Here is a 17,156-nt window from a genome sequence, read left to right on the forward strand (position 1 = left end):
AACATTTAGGAGTGAGAGGGAAGAGTTGGCTGAGTGAGGTAACATTCAGGAGTGAGAGGGAAGAGTTGGCTGAGTGAGGTAACATTCAGGAGTGAGAGGGAAGAGTTGGCTGAGTGAGGTAACATTCAGGAGTGAGAGGAGAGAATTCCTGATGCGGAAATAGGCAAGAACCTCTGGAGTTAATCATGGTAAGTGCAGCAGCAGCAGCAGCAGTAGGGAAGGACAGCCAAAAATCTATACGTCCCGGGGGAGGCTGGCTCGACCACTGTTGAAGCCACTTTGTGAAACTACACACAAAATGCTTTGTGAGGGCCAGGGTATGAGGTGCGGGTCTTACTTCTCGTTTTCAAAGGCTTTTCTCTCTCATCCTGGAGGAAAAAAAGAATGATAACACGTCTGGAAGAGGGTGTCCCTGAAGTATTCTGGGCAAAATAAAGATAGGTGGCGCGAGGACTTCATAAGGGGAGAGGGGAAGATTATGCCGGGCTAGAAAAGGTAGTGTGAGCTGTTCAAGGAAGAGAGAGTTGTGTAGGGAGTGAAAGAAATGTGTGATGGATAAGAGATGGCAGAGCATATGACCAAGATGAGAAAGGCAAGCATGTATGATGAGAAAACAGTATATATATACATACATATATATATATATATATATATATATATATATATATATATATATATATATATATATATATATATATATATATATATATATATATATATATTGCAGTAGGTCACAGTGATACGCGTGACGAATCGTACCGATGCAATACTGGGGACTGTCAGCTTCACCACATAAACTACATCGGACATACAACGTGCACCCTGAGCCTCCGCCTCTCGCTCCACTTACAAGAAGGTGGAGTCAAACATCATGAACAAACGCATAGAAACCATTCACATTAGAAAGTACCTGTCATCAACATCCAGACAAACATGACAACCACCATAAAGCTCTTAGATGGTTCGCCAATAGGACGTAAACGAATGGGACGCGTCATTGACCCGTTAATGTGTCCACCACTGCTGGTCGTCAGGTACACGGTCCAACGTCACGAAGGTCTGAGAGAATCAGACGAGCCCAACTGTACTTCAGTGTCACATCCGGACAATAACGGTATCACTTGGCCTTTCTTAGTATTTTTAGTGATGGACTTCCTTGTGTAATATTGTTCTGTGCATTTCCTCGACTATAAGTTTTCTATTTCTCTGTTGCCATACGTTGTATTTAGATTGTACTATCCTTCATGAGATCGTTAATTTGTTTAATGTTTCCCTTACATTTATGTGCTATGTGCTGTGTTTTTCAGTGTTCTATATATTTTGTTTTCGATTCACTTATACAAGTGACGCAGTATTTTTCTCTTTTAGTAGATTTCTGATGATGCTTCTGTGAAGGCTAAAGCTTGAATGTATTAAGTGATGGACTCCACACAACTGGTGTGTGAGCACCCTCCTAATGGTAGAATGATAATCAGAAAATTAGAGAATATAAGAAAGAAGATTGATAACTCTAAATATGCTGTCGTATTCAATTCTATGTGAATTAGAGAAAACTTACTCCCAGCGTATACTAATATATATATATATATACATATATATATATATATATATATATATATATATATATATATATATATATATATATATATATATATATATATATATATATATCCACGGGGAAATGTGTGCGCGCGCGCGCGTGTGTGTGTATGAAGGAAAAAAATCACAAAAGAACACGTGATTCAAAAATATGCTGGTAACCACAAGGAAAAGAAAACATGAAGATCCGAGCAGTTTCGTGACAATTCCCATCTTCAGAGATGGAGAGATGAACAAATGTAGGTTATATATAGACTGATACGTATGACACGTAAGGCGCATGGCTTCATAAGATGGGGGTCATTCAGGTGGAAGGTTAAGTAAGAAATGTAATCACCAATGGCGGGGGTTGGGTGACTAAAGGCAAGTGTCGGGTGACCAAAGACGTGTATCATGTGACCAAAGACAATACCCGGGAGATCAAAGGCATGAGTCGGGTCATGGATTAGTCCACCATAAGTTTGTACATAAGAACATAAGAAGTGAGGACACCGTAAGAGGCCTATTGGCCCATGCTAGGCAGGTCCTGAATCTGTCCACCCTTCAAGTTCTTTTGATAATGAAACGATCTAATTCATCCCTGCTTAGACTGATGTTGAGATTTATGAATGTTGCGCTTAATGATGATAGATTCTATGATATTTCTAACAACAGTTGAATGTTCTGAATCTTGAGCAAAATTCATCCTGGAAAAGTCTGGATCTTCATCAATTTCTCACCAGGAATGATCTGATTCTTGGCCTTCTGGCCAGAAATGGTCTGGACCCTGTCCAACATCTTAGCCAGAAGCAGTCTGGATCTTGGTAAGCCTTCCAGACAAGAATGGTCAGCATTTTATCCAGAATTCCAGCGAATGACGGTCCAGATCTTGGCTAGCCTTTTGGCTAGGAGGCGTCTTGATCTTGCCGAGCCTTCCAGACACGAAAACTCTGGATCTTGACCAGCTTTCTGGCCAAGAACAGTTTTGATCTTGGCCAAACTTACACCCAGGAACAGCCTGTCTTTCAGCCAGATTTTCAACCAGGATTCAGATAAAACCTCAGGCCAGATGCGTTACAGAATCTAGATCTTGGACAACATACCAGCAAAGATAGCTTCGAGTCTTCGCTAACCTTCTAACCAGACACGTTTTGGAGCTTGGCCTACCTTGCATCCAGGAATGGTATATATTTTGACTAACCTTTTGGCCCGGAACAGTGCGGATCTTTGCCACCACTGACCGAAAGCTACTTGAATCTTAGCAAATCTTTCAGCCAGAAATCTTCTGGCTACCCTGGCTAGGAGCGGTAAGGATCAAGGGCAGACTGTTAGGTAGAAATCATGTAAATATTGGTCAACTTTCTAGTCAGGAGTGTCCTAGGCTTTGGCGAGAGTGGACTGGATCGTAGCTAACCTTTAAGAAAAGAACGATCTGGATCTTGGCCAATCTTCTGACCAATGATGGGTTTCGTCTTAGCCATTTTTTCGTTCCAGGAATAGTTTGGATTTCGACTGTCGTTCAGGCTTGGAACTGTCTAGATCTTAGCCAAGCTTCTGACTTACATTCCAGCCAAGAACTCTGGATCTTCGCCAAACTTTCAGTTAGAGACTTTCTGGATGTTAGCTAATCTTTTGGCTATGCGTGAGCTGGATAAGGGTCAACCTGTTAGGCAAAAATTATTCAGATCTTGGCCAGATTTTCAGTCAGGAGTGATCTGGGATTTGGCTAGAATGCGACTGGATCGCAGCTTACCTTTAAGAAGAAAACGATCTGGATTTTGGCCAGCCTTCTGACCAGTGATGAGCTGCATCTTAGCTTTCTCTTTCCTTTCAAGGAATAGTGTGGTTTTCGGCTGTCTTTCAAGTTTGAAAGTGTCGATCGTAGCCAAGCTTTTAACTAACATCCCGGCGAAAAATTCTATGGGTCTTAGCCAGCCTTTTGCCTAGGAACAAATCGAGTCTTGGCAAAACTTTTGACAAAGAATTATTTGGATCTTTATGAACTCTTTGGTCAGGATAGTTTTTACGCTCAGAAACGCTTTCTTTACTAAGCTTTTGAGCAGAGACGGATTGGATTTTTACTAACCTTTACGTCAGGACCTCTCTAGATCATAGACAAAGTTCTGTCCAGAAATGGTGTAAATGTTAGTCAACTTTTCATGCTATAACACTCTGGATTTTGACTGGTTCATCAGCCACGAACATCTGGCTCAATGCCAAACTTTAGATTAAGGACAGTCTTGATCTTTGCCAACCTCTTAGTCAGGTCATGTCATCATCTTAGCCAGTTTTTTGGGAGAAAAAATGTATTTAGGCCATCCTTACAGCCATTAATCTTCTGGATCTTGGCCAACCTTCTGGTCAAACACGTACCAGATCTCGACCAAGTTTCCGGTTTAAGCCCTCTCTATGTTGCCCAACGTTTCGAGCAGACGCTAACTGGATTTTGTCCAACCGTTCTGGCGGGAGACTTCTGTATGTTAACTAACCTTCCGGCCAGTCCTGGATCCCGGGCAGCCTTCCGGCCAGGAACTGTTAGAATCTTATCCATCCTTCTGCCAAAGTATCGTCTGTATATAGGCCATCCTCAATGCCCGATGCTCTGTGGATCTTGACCAGCCATACACAAGAACGGTTTCGAACATGACCAACCTTCGACCTCGGAACGTTTCGCATCTTAGTCATAATCTTACCAGGAACAGTCTATTTTTTGGCCAGCTTTTTCCAAGCCTCTGGCCAGGAGCTTTTTGCACTTTAGACAACAAACCAGCCTAGACTGATCTGATCAATCTTGGCCACCCTTCGACAGATAAGCTTTGGATCTTGGCCAACCTTTCATCCAAGAATTGTGTAGACCTTGGCCGACCTGCTGGATCTAGGTCAGTCTTTTAGCATGGAGCGGCATGGAACTTAGTCAACCATCCGACTGACCTGTTTCTTGACTTGTTGCTAACTGTTGTATGGACGAGGAAAGCTTATCGTCTTTTCCATCCTGAAAGAAGAACACAAAAGCTGTTCGTTGAACTGTCTTAAAAGAGGATGGTTTTCGAGAGATGTGGAGCTAAAGACAAACTGCTTTTTCAAATGTTATATGAATAACGTATTGTAATCAGTGAAAGTAAACGCTTATTGTTGATCTGACAATCAGAGACAGATGGATATCGTACCTGAAGGACACAAACATACCTGTCGATAAAACTGACAAAATGATTATACGGATGAAGGTATGATGAATAAGAGAAATCAGTAGGAGGAAAGGGAGAGAGGAAATTTTAGTTTTATAGAAATGGATAATGAAGGAAGTGACGGATGATGTCACGATAGGAGGTTAGAAGGCTTATTGAAATCAAGATGGTTTAAACTAGAAGGTTGGCCAAAATCCAAACAGTTCTTGGTCGGAAAGTTGGCCAAGATTCGCACCATGGGTGGTTAGAAAATTGTCCGAGATCCATACAATTTTTAGCCAGAAGGCTTGCGGAGATCCAGGCCAACCCTGGCCAGGATGTTGTCCAGAATGGACAGAGAGGTTTTTCAAGATCCAGACCGTTGCTAGCTGGAAGGTTGGCCACGATCCAGACCATTCCTTATTGGGAGTTTAGTCAAAATCCAAATTGTGCTTACCTGGATGGCTAGCTAAGATCCAGATCCAGTAGTGGCTGGAAGATCCTTAATATTCATTGCATTCTTGCCTGGAAGATAAGCAAAAGTACAAGCCAATCTTGTTTAAAGGTTGGTCAAGATCCAGATTATTATTGAGTGGACGGGTGGCCAAGGTAAGGTTGCCGAAGATCCAGACCGTGTCTGGCTGGAAGGTTAGTCAAGATCCAGTGTCCCTTGCCGGAAACATGGTGAAGATCCAAACCGTTCTGTACTGGAAGGTTGCCAGAAATCCAGACCATACCTAGCCGAAAGGCTGACCAACATTTAAGGCGCTTATTGCCTGGCAGGTCGGAAAATATTCAAAGCGTTCTTAGTTGGAAGGTTGCTTAAGATACATGTAATCTTGGCTGGAATATCGGTCAAGATCCAGACCATTCATAGCAGGAATGGGACCATTGATCGCCGGAAGGTTGCCTAAGGGTTACAATCCTCCTGCCTGGGTGGTTGGCCAAGATCCATATTTCCTGCCTGGATGGTTATTCAAGATCCAGAGTGTTCTTGGCCGGAAGGATAGCCAAGATGTAGTAGACTGATTCTGGTTGGAAGATTATGAAAGACCCCCCAAAAAACTAAACTGTTCCCGGCTGGAAGGTAGGCTAAGATCAAGGCCACTCCTCGTGGGAAGGTTGGCTCAGAGCCAGACCGCTGCAGGGTAGAAGGTTAGCTGAGATCCGAGCGGTTCCAGCCGGGATTTGTGATCAAAACACAAATTGTTCCTGACCGGATGGATGGCCAAAATCCAGTCCGTTGTTGGCCAATAGTTTGCCCAAGATTCTTGGCTCAACTTTGGCTTGTCAAGTTAAAAACGAACTCGTTCACAATAGCCGCTGCTGCTGGGGTCTTGTGGAAGGGAACTCTCATGGCAACACTGGCTACTCTGACCCCAGACAGTCGCTCTGCAACACCCGTTACATGGTCCAAATTCCCAGGGATATAGACGAGAACTTAAGCTCTATAGCATTCAGTATTTATATCGGTATTATCTGGGTATACTTATATTCTTATGGAAAAGGTTTTCCACTTTAATATCAGGATGGGAGAGCTGATTATTTGTGTGGTACGAGGAGAGAGTTTCACGCACTCAAGTTGTCCCGTCTCTTAACCATATATATCTTCATATACTATACTTGATCGCTGTTTCCCGCGTTAGCGAGAAAGCGCCAGCAAATAGACGAAGAAAGACCTCCTGTGAAAGAGGATGGGTCTTTCTTCGTCTGTTTCCTGGCACTGCCTCGCTACCACGGGAAATGGCAACAAGGTATGATAAATAAATAAGGTACACAAGACCGCCAGCCTTTTCTCGATCCTGAAATATAGATGGAAGACTAGCGACGCTGCTCTTTTCTCACCCTTGGCTTTGGGTGCCTCATTTTGGAGGATTACCCGTTGTGCGCAGTTTTGGAGTTACGCACACCCGCTCAGAAACTCATATAATGACTGCTGGGCGTACACAGATGATCCGTCTGCCGTTTTTACATGTTTGGGGATGAACACTTTCCGCGAAGCCGACGTTCTTTGAGTATTCCTGGAACGAGAAAAAGGCTGGGATATTGTGTACACGTACTCCTGCCCCAGCTGAGTGTTGCAAGTTTTAGAACAGCGCAAACTATACCGGTATGACGACTTCGTCACTCAGGCGACGCTTGACAACCCATCTTCAAAATGGAGGCCCCAGAATACATATACATACAACAGCAACACAGTATAAATCTCACTGGCCAACATCTTACTGAAAACACAATGATACTGAGATATTGCCTCGACTCTACAAGACTACTGATAACGGAAGCCATGTAGTACATAAGAGAATATAACTTCTTCATAAATCATCAAGGTACAGGGCAAGATAGGGTCCTGCAATTACTCTCAGACACACCCCGAGATGGAACCATCCCCACCCACTAGTGCGTATCAGACGCAGGTACAGGGCAAGATAGGGTCCTGCAATTACTCTCAACCACACCCCGAGATGGAACCATCCCCACCCACTAGTGCGTATTAGACGCAGGTAAGACCACAAGGATACGGAAATTACGAAGTGTCAGTCGCTGTCGTATAATTACATGGTCAGGCCTGAGTACAGATGACAACCAGAATATGATATACCAGCCGCCACGGAGATGGCGGGGCCGGCATATGAATTAAGAAGCAGGTGGAGGGATTAAGGCACAGGTCATCCCTGGCGACCTCACTAACCCAGGTTAACCTGTGTTCTGGGAAACACATCTACAGTTTTTCACTTATAAAGTTATCTAATTTATATCAACCAGTTTTCTGGTTCATATTATCATCTCTACTATGTTTGATAAGAGACGATACAACGATGTGTCTATTCATGATGGAGTTATTTTATGTGGTAACGTTAACACTGCTCCAGTCAATTTGATGACCATAGACTTTGAGGTGGACAAATGTTACATTGTATTCTACACCATACCTAATACTTTCATGTCGTTCAACTCTGATGTTAAGAACCTCACCAGTTTGATTATATTCTTTGCAGGGAATATTGCTCACACAACCCTTCTGAAAACGTAAACAATTTCTGATAAGATTTTCCCTTACGGTATCGTTACTGTTTAAGACTACATTAATATCAAAGGAAAAATACAGGCACACTAAGCAAGTTCTCATAACAGGGTAACAATGAATTTTTTTTTTTTTTGTTCACAAATGGTTCTCTACGTTGAATATTGTAAAACAACTTTCTAGCAAAATTAAAAGCTGATTTAAGAAAATGTTTGAGATACTGTATTTTATGACCATTGTCATAGATATTGCAGAGTTTATCATCAATGAATTCTGGACTACGTATGCAAAATGCTCAGAGAAATAGTGATATAAACACACATTGTTTCACTCTGTTGTGGTCATCAGCGTTGTTGTAAATATATGAAAAGATATTTGTGGTCATACGATGAATACAAAATGAATGAAAATAACCTGAAGTTTAGCACCCAGGCTTCTTGTATGGCTTACAATAAGTTCACTTTCTTGTAGAAATTTAAGCGATTTGTTGCACCTAACCTTCCCTAAACCAGCGCTCTGTCTCTTACTTATGTCATTCCTGCACCGTAGAACGTCATCCATTGGCTTTCTACTTATCTTTTCCCCAGCCTTGCAGGCCATACTTGTCAGTGAGACAGGGCAGCGCCTGTTCCCTGCCTCCTTTATTATAGATGGGTATGACTTGTCCTCTTCCGTTCCCTGTCACTTTGCCTTTCTCCAGCGACATCTCGAACACTATCTCATGTGGATTGTTCATCGTATCGGCAAATGTCTTCAGCACGAATGTTGCTGTTTCAGTAGGACAACGAACTTTGTTTAGATAAAACTCTTTTGGTATTTTGATGATATCATTTCTAGGTATATCGATGTTTTCTAGTCCCCTTTCCACTCCAGTTTTCTGGTATTGATGCTTTTCATTCAGTTCCTCACATCTTCCTCTATAATTCTTCCCTCTGAATCACTTAACATGCTTGGCTGCGTTTGAACCGACAGTCTGTTCTAGAGGAACTTATGGAAAATGTTTAGATTGTATCCAGCATCATCCATAATATGCTTTTCATTGTTACTTCATTTCTCCTTTCTTATCCTGGAGTACTCACTCCTTACTCTCTCTTCCGTAGCTAGCGATACTAGCTGATGTGTCACTTTTATCTTACCTGCTGATGTATGTGTGTGTGTGTGTGTGTGTGTGTGTGTGTGTGCGTTTAGTATAGTGATGGCTATTTTCGTTATGAAGAGAGAGTTTTACGCTCCTGTTTCCCCGTCTCTTATCGTTGTGTATATATACAATGTACGTATATTCTCCCTTGTCTGTTTAAACACACACACACAACACACACACACACACACACACACACACACACACACACACACACACACGACACCAGCCTGAGCTAAGTCTATGAGTGTGTGGGAATGAAAATACATGAATAAATAACGGTATACTGAATACAGGCAGAGCCACTCGGCTGAAAATTCACAGTTGGGGAATTTCATAATTGGTGGGTCATAATCGTAACTAATTAATTTAATCACAGGAGAGCTTAAGATCAAAGTGGGGCTGGATGCTTCTACTTTTTGGATAAGCACATGAGTGGTCTATCTACACAGTACACGAAGTTTTCCCAGCAAATTTTATGGTCTCTACATTATACATTGAGTGGTGATTCGCTGCGCGTTACGTAATGTAAAGTTTCATAAGCACTGAATTGCAGTAGTATTATGTGTGTGTGTGTGTGTGTGTGTGTGTGTGTGTGGGGGGGGGGGGGGTGGGGGGTTAGGAGTTATAAGGTACAGGAAAGCCTTTCAGGAAAATTGTGACAGCTGCGAATGTGGTGAGAATGGAAAGCAGTTATCATCTTTAATGAGAAGACAAGATCCCCAAGTTGAAGGATGAGGGAAGGAAGGTGGGAGATGAGGAGGGAGTGTGATGGATGGGGCCGTTATGAGACAACATTATGCGCGGGGAGACTGGCAGGGTCAGCACGGGCAGGGAAAATGGTGGAGTTTTGGTAACCTGAAGAACGAAGTGATGACGGGAAATTGATGGAGATGCCGGGTTGACACTTAGTGGCCGGGAAAGGAGCGGCTTAAAGAGACAGGAAGGTTGTGAGAGGCGGCAATAAATATGTTGAAAGACTCGTGTGCCTAGAGAGAGAGAGAGAGAGAGAGAGAGAGAGAGAGAGAGAGAGAGAGAGAGAGAGAGAGACGGTCTCAGTAATTTAATAGGAGAGTTCAGATGGACTCTATCGTCTTGGGTATGTTCAGGGAACAATGGAGTCTTAAGTGAATGATTCCTGGAGGACCTTGGTAGTGGCTAGGGGGAGAGTCTCAAGGGCCTGGTAACTGTTTCAGGAGGTGATCCTACTTACGAGTACTTACGGCGAGATTTAGCGCAAATCGCATTTTGCTAACTGATGACTGTAGGAGACTCGGAAGAACCTGGATACAGTTTCCTTGGCTGCGAGATCCCCAACACCTTACTTCCTGGTTAAGTCTTGGCAAACAAAGAGACCTAAGTCCCGCTAATTGCGAGTCCAGGAGGACTTGAGTGACCGGGAGGAAATCCGAGGAACAAGAGAGCCAGTCCCGCTAAGTGCGAGAGTCCGGGAGAGAGAGTCATAATCTACGAGGCCCGGCAAGAGGTGGATGGAGGGGTTGTTTTTCCTCAGAAGTGACAGACAAAAGAGCGTCTTCAAGCGTAACTTCCACCTCGGAGATTTTACGGCTTATTTTTATACCCTCTTCTTAATGGCTCCAGAAAATGGCGGCGCAATATAAATTCGAGGAAATATGAGCTTTTCAGACACTTGGATATAACGAAAAAAGTTTGACGAAAGTAATTCCATTCACTTTGTTGTTTGGTGCCGGAGAGGGAGAACGAAGACTGGAGCTGTAATGACGGACCTGAAAGAAGTTTCCTACAGCGCAGGCGCCAGGGACGAATATACAACACTATCATAACTTTACATCTGCACCTGCACAACATCAGCAGCAGTACATCACCTGACACACAGCCATCAGCTGGGACTTAAGATAGTTAGGTATAGATAGTGGCAGCGGTGACAGTACAGGCAATTGACTGTCGTAATCATGGCTATGTAACACACGCTCTCTGTGTATCCATCTGTCTGTCTATCTCCCTTGTTATCTGTATACCTACCTATGTATCTATCTATCTGTCTATCTATCTATCTATCTATCTATCTATCTATCTACATATATATATATATATATATATATATATATATATATATATATATATATATATATATATATATATATATATTCTTTAGTACGCTGTTTAAGAACATTGTATACTTTACACCAGACTTTTCAGGCACGCGAACACTACTCATCCTCACTCACATTGATCATAAATGTTATAGCAAAATATGAGGAAAAATTTAAAAAAAGTATCGCGCCTTGAAATGTTACAAATACGAGCGAATCATATAATAACATGAAGCATTGCTTTTTTGCCCTGTTTAAACTACAAGAAGTACCAACGGCAGCTTTATGGCGAGTTGAAGGTTCTTGCTATCTTACTCGGACTGCAGCAGGGCTACGCGAAGATTTGCTGGTTCCTTCTGAATGAGACAGTCGAACATAGACTTCCCATTACAGCAAGAGGAACTGGGCTTGCCAGCAGTCGTCTGAACCGGGGACTACGAACGTACAGCATCTGCCGCTGGTGGAATCCGGCAATATTTTGCTACCGCCTCTGCATATCAAGTTGGCCTCATGAAGAACTTCGTCATGAATAGAAATCTGCCATCGTCCAGGTACCTCGGGTAGGAAATTCACTAGGCTCAGCCAGGCGAAAATCAAGGAGGGTGTTTACGTCGATCCACAGATAGATCAGCGAGATCTTCAGAGACGAGCAGTTTCGACCTCATTTTCAGTCGGCTGGTAGCAAACAACTTTCATTAAATACCAAGGCTGACTCCTATTGTGGAAGTCTGTCGTCATCCTGTACATTATCTCCACTCCTACCTTCTTTTTTTTTTTTTCTGGCTAACTGCGTCGCACTGAGCGATGACCACTGCGAACGTTTCCATCAAGACGTCTCGGCGATAGAAGAACGGGACCAGGGCAAATGTAGTTCAGCGATGTTAGCGGAATATTGCTGGACGGTAACAAGAGATATTCCAGGACTTGTACACAAGCCACAGTCGAAGAGGCGTCACGTCTAATTGAGGCACGCCAGTGACTGTACCTATGTCACCAGTATATTGCATAATACACGTAAAACCTAAGTTAGTGGACTGAACTTGGAAACCATAGCTCGTCGCTCGGTCTCATGGTCATTTCCGTTCTCAGCTCCTTAGCAAGATCCATGAAGGGAAATAAACTTCATCTCCATAATATGAATGTCAAAATATGTTGATCAGTGTAATCGAGAAAATTGTCAACACATACTAATGATAGAGTTCATCCATGTTCTGACACTTGCTTTTGATCACTCAACAATTACCTTTTTTCACCTGACCCTTACCTTTCCTGACCCGACTTTCGTCTCTGGCGACCACATTTCTTACATCTTCGCTGAACTTCTTGATGAAAAAACTCGGCAGAAGATTCTGCTGGTTGTGTTAACAGAATACTTTGTATAAGCTGTAATATATTTCATATTGGGTAGACTGGTATGGATATCTCTTTTAGAAATAAACAACATAAATAGTGAATATGAAAAGGACAAGATTCAAATGTTTTAATTAATCATGTTAGATATTATGACCACTGTATTAATTGGAATAGTGCTAATTTAGTTATAACCTGTAACTTCTTGATCAGGAAGAATATCATTGAATCTTCTCTTATTAGATACACAAAGAATTGTAACCTGAACATTAATGAAGATCAGGATCAACTGGATGGCTTCGTCATAGATAGAATTTATAAACGTTTTTCTATCTTGGCCACATAATAGATTTTACGACAGGCACTGTCCCAAACCTGAAAACCACAAACCGCAAACACATCTGTACCAACAGCGTCTTAGCTCCACCTCTCATATATATATATACTGATTGTTATGAGTCTTCTGTCTCATTCTTATATCTACCCTGACGATGTGATTACACGAGAGTGGTTATTAACAAGTATATATATATATATATATATATATATATATATATATATATATATATATATATATATATACACACACACACACACACACACACACACACACACACACATATGGACTGAACCAGGGCATGTGAAACGTCCGGGGTAACCTATGGAAAGGTCTGTGGAGCCTGTTTGTGGATAGGGAGCTGTGGTTTCGGTGCATTACACATGACGGCTAGAGAATGGATGTGAGCTGATGCCGCTTTTCTTTGTTCGTGGTTGGGAAGTGAAGTGGCTCAGTTCTATATTGTTTTATGTTGAGTTTCTTCGAAATGTGTCGAGAGTCTTTCGTATGGTGGTGTGACCTTTGACCCTGGGGATTAAGTCATTGGCCAAAGGTTCACATCATAGTTCTCAAGGTGTGAGAGTACTTCCCCGCTCCGTCACACACTCTTCCTGTAGTCCCTCGGCCGAGGTTTGCAGTATAACCAGATTAAGACCTCAGTTATGGCCCGCTCAGGGGAAGTTTTAGTCGTGCCGTTATGCAAAGTTCCCCCTACTGGATCGTACACCACATGACGACATGGAGCATCGAACACTAGAGGAAAGACTAGTTGTTGTCATGACCTCGGTTCTGCCTCGCCGGGAGGTGGATGAATGGTTTGGATGGCATGTTGCCTAGAGTAAGGTAGAAGGTCACGCCATCATAACCAAAGGTCGCACCATCGTGCGAAGGTGTTGCACTGTAGTAATATCGTGTTATATTGTAGTTCTTGACATGTTCAACTAGACGGGCAGGCGCAGCATTACAACACGCGTCTGCTAGATTTTTAAGACTTACAATACAAAGAAAATAGAATATAGCCGACTTGTGTGTGTGGAGACAACCAATAATAATCCTCTTTAGAATGGAGATACTTACATAAGCAGGTCCTTAAGCAGGGAAAGAAACGTGTTGACAGTGAAGTACTCACAGGGGGTTTCCGTGTGACGGGACACAGACAAAGGGAAGATCGAGAGAGGAATAAACAAGGCAGTATGGAGGGGGGGGGGGAAAGATGACTGGCATCAGAAGACACCAGCGAGCAGATCAGTTCCACCACGACCGCACGGAGGCCGATGCTTCTTTTATGATTGAAAATACTGCACACGAACCCTGGTGGACTGGTAGTGAGTGGAGAAGAGCTAGTGGTCAAAGGCCGAAACACCTGCATCAGTATTTTAGTACTGGAGACGAAACTTACGAAAGAAGGAAGACCTAATCAATCTTAAGTTCCATTCAGAGTGTACGTAACATACCAGCGGCGGTGAGTTACAAATCCTTCATAGCAATTTAAGGAACCAGAGCAATGTAGAAACGAGGAGCATAAAGGCACAATAGATATGTTGCAGAGAGAAGCGGGACTTGCGTTTCTTAGGGATGGCAAAGTTCTTATACTACGAGAATTTAGTTGCAGTTGAATAGATAGATTCTCATGCAAACTGTCATGAAGACAGATGTTCTCTGAATATCCAAAGCAAAAAAAAAATCCTGTCTCAACGAGTCGGTGAGCTTACGAGAGTCGTAAAGTATGATGTATCATTAGTATCAGACTTCATCTTCACGTCCCTGAAAGTATATGTATGTCAGATATGATACTTGAGTTCATCTTCGTGTTTAGTAACGTGAAAAAAAAATAGAAAGCAGATCCGAAAGAAAACCAGATTCAAAGAGATTCTGTCCAGGAAGTCACAAAGTTTGAAGCAATTTAAGAACTCAAACTGGAAAATGGAGATCTACAACAAGTATAAACAACACTACTTGGTGAGGTTTCAGCGAAATGTAATATCAGGAAGTGGAGAGAGAGAGAGAGAGAGAGAGAGAGAGAGAGAGAGAGAGAGAGAGAGAGAGAGAGAGAGAGAGAGAGAGAGAGTCTGGTTTCTTTACAGAAGTTTAGAAGCAAAATAACACATGGATGCTTTATGGAAACAGTATTGAATACACAAATGACTACCAACATTTAAAAGGCATAAGAGAACGAGAAATAACTAGATAAAGAATGCGTAGGAGAGAATCTTTGAAAGATACATTGCAGACGAGGCAAAACCTACTCCATAGTTTTAACACTAGTAAACCCTTCAGTTAAACTGGCGCCGGTCAAGATACAGGATTGAGAGGGATGGATAATAGAATAGAAAACACACGAGGATCTGAATAAGTTCAGAGGCGTATTCATAGTGGAGGACATTTAACCCCAACACCAGCAAGACGGGACGGGATGGAAGAATTTGGGTAACGGTGAAACGTAGCAGGTACATGAGCAGGCTGGAGGAGGTCTTGATCCATAGAAGGTACGCAGTCCTGAAGAAGTCTTTCCGTATGTGCTTCAGCGTCGTACTAGAAAATTCTAATATAGCCACTGAATATTTTGTTCAAAAATACGTCGGAAAAAGAATGTGGCGCCTGGGGAGAGAAGGAGAGCAAATATCATTTTATTTTCAAGAGATGAGGATATTGTGCTGAATTATACAAGCTAGCAAGCCAGTATCTCTAGGGAGTGTGGTGAGTTAAAAAGATAGAAAGAAAACGGATCATTGCCAAAACAGAAGCTTCGTAAGTAAGGACCAACTTTGGTTCAGAGAAAATGAGTCACACATAACATATGGACTCATACTATGGGGAGCCGTTTCACAACAAAACCGATGGATCGTAAGTGGGCTGAGTTCTCTGGGACTGCTAGGAGGCATTTGACGCTGTCATACACAAGAGATTGGGAGAAGAAGCTGGACTGTCGGCAACATACGGTAAAGACATTGTTTCAGTTGATCGATAACAATTATGCGAGACGGGAAAAATAGTGATGCATTTCAGAGGAGGCATTTCTTAATGGGTTGGTGCCACTAGTGGCGTGCCGCAGGACCCAGATTGGTGGCCGTTGCTATTCTTGATTGATACGAATGACTCGCCAGAAGAATTAGATTCATACGTGAATACAACTGCAGGTGATGCAAAGGTCATAAGAGAAATATGGGGAGCTGGGACTTTGCATCATATTACAAAGGACAGCATAACCTCGAAAGAAAGCCTTATGCTTATTTGACGAGCTGTAAGTGTAAAGTACTGAAGGCGGGACACAAACAAGACCTCACTGCGACTTTAGTCAGGCTGTAAACATACTACATCAATCTGTTTGTGATCAAGGCTTATGGCTCGACATTATACCCATCTTAATACCAGCAGACGACGTCAGGAGAATAAAGATGGCAAGTTGTGTTTGGTTCATATCATATCATATCATATCATATCATATCGTATACTATATATATATTATATGCTATACGGGAAGCGGAAATGCACTGTTTCCGTTTACATGCGTGTGGTTTCTGGTGGTCGGGTCTGGCACCACGCCTGTCATAAAATTGTATTACGTGGTCAAGTTAGATTAAGCTGTTTTACAGAGTTTGCCTACGACAAAGCTATCCAGTTTATACAGACCTTCGCTTATATTTATGGTACAATTCTTTATGTGTGTGTAATAAAGCTTCAATTATATTTCTCATTATCACTGAGGTCCACATTTTAACTCAAGTAGCATTGGTTCAGTCAATACAGTGAATAAACAAGGTATTGGAAGCTTTTCCAGTTCGTATCCAATATTTATGTTTGTTAAGTCTAACAGAGAGATCCCTATCAGTCAGTCCTGTGTGAAACATATTACAGCTTTTCCAAGGTATTCTGAACACAGACTGCAGAATTTACTGGTGAGTTTTTGATTAAAATATTCTTAATGGCACTGGTATAGCTGAAGGCTGCATTTACGTTAAGAGCTTTGAATAGGTGGGGAACTAATGTGAAATTATAACTAACGGCAGAACTGAAATATTCTTGGTATCACGAGTAGGCTTGGAGTTAAAGCTATATAGTGATTTCTTTGCTAAATGATACTTTTCTGATATATGTATATATGGATGGGGTTGTTAGGGAGGTGAATGCAAGAGTTTTGGAAAGAGGTGCAAGTATGAAGTCTGTTGGGGATGAGAGAGCTTGCGAAGTGAGTCAGTTGTTGTTCGCTGATGATACAGCGCTGGTGGCTGATTCATGTGAGAAACTGCAGAAGCTGGTGACTGAGTTTGGTAAAGTGTGTGAAAGAAGAAAGTTAAGAGTAAATGTGAATAAGAGCAAGGTTATTAGGTACAGTAGGGTTGAGTGTCAAGTCAATTGGGAGGTGAGTTTGAATGGAGAAAAACTGGAGGAAGTGAAGTGTTTTAGATATCTGGGAGTGGATCTGGCAGCGGATGGAACCATGGAAGCGGAAGTGGATCATAGGGTGGGGGAGGGGGCGAAAATTCTGGAA

Source organism: Panulirus ornatus, chromosome 11 (genome assembly GCF_036320965.1).
Source record: "Panulirus ornatus isolate Po-2019 chromosome 11, ASM3632096v1, whole genome shotgun sequence".
Lineage (NCBI taxonomy): Eukaryota > Metazoa > Arthropoda > Malacostraca > Decapoda > Palinuridae > Panulirus > Panulirus ornatus.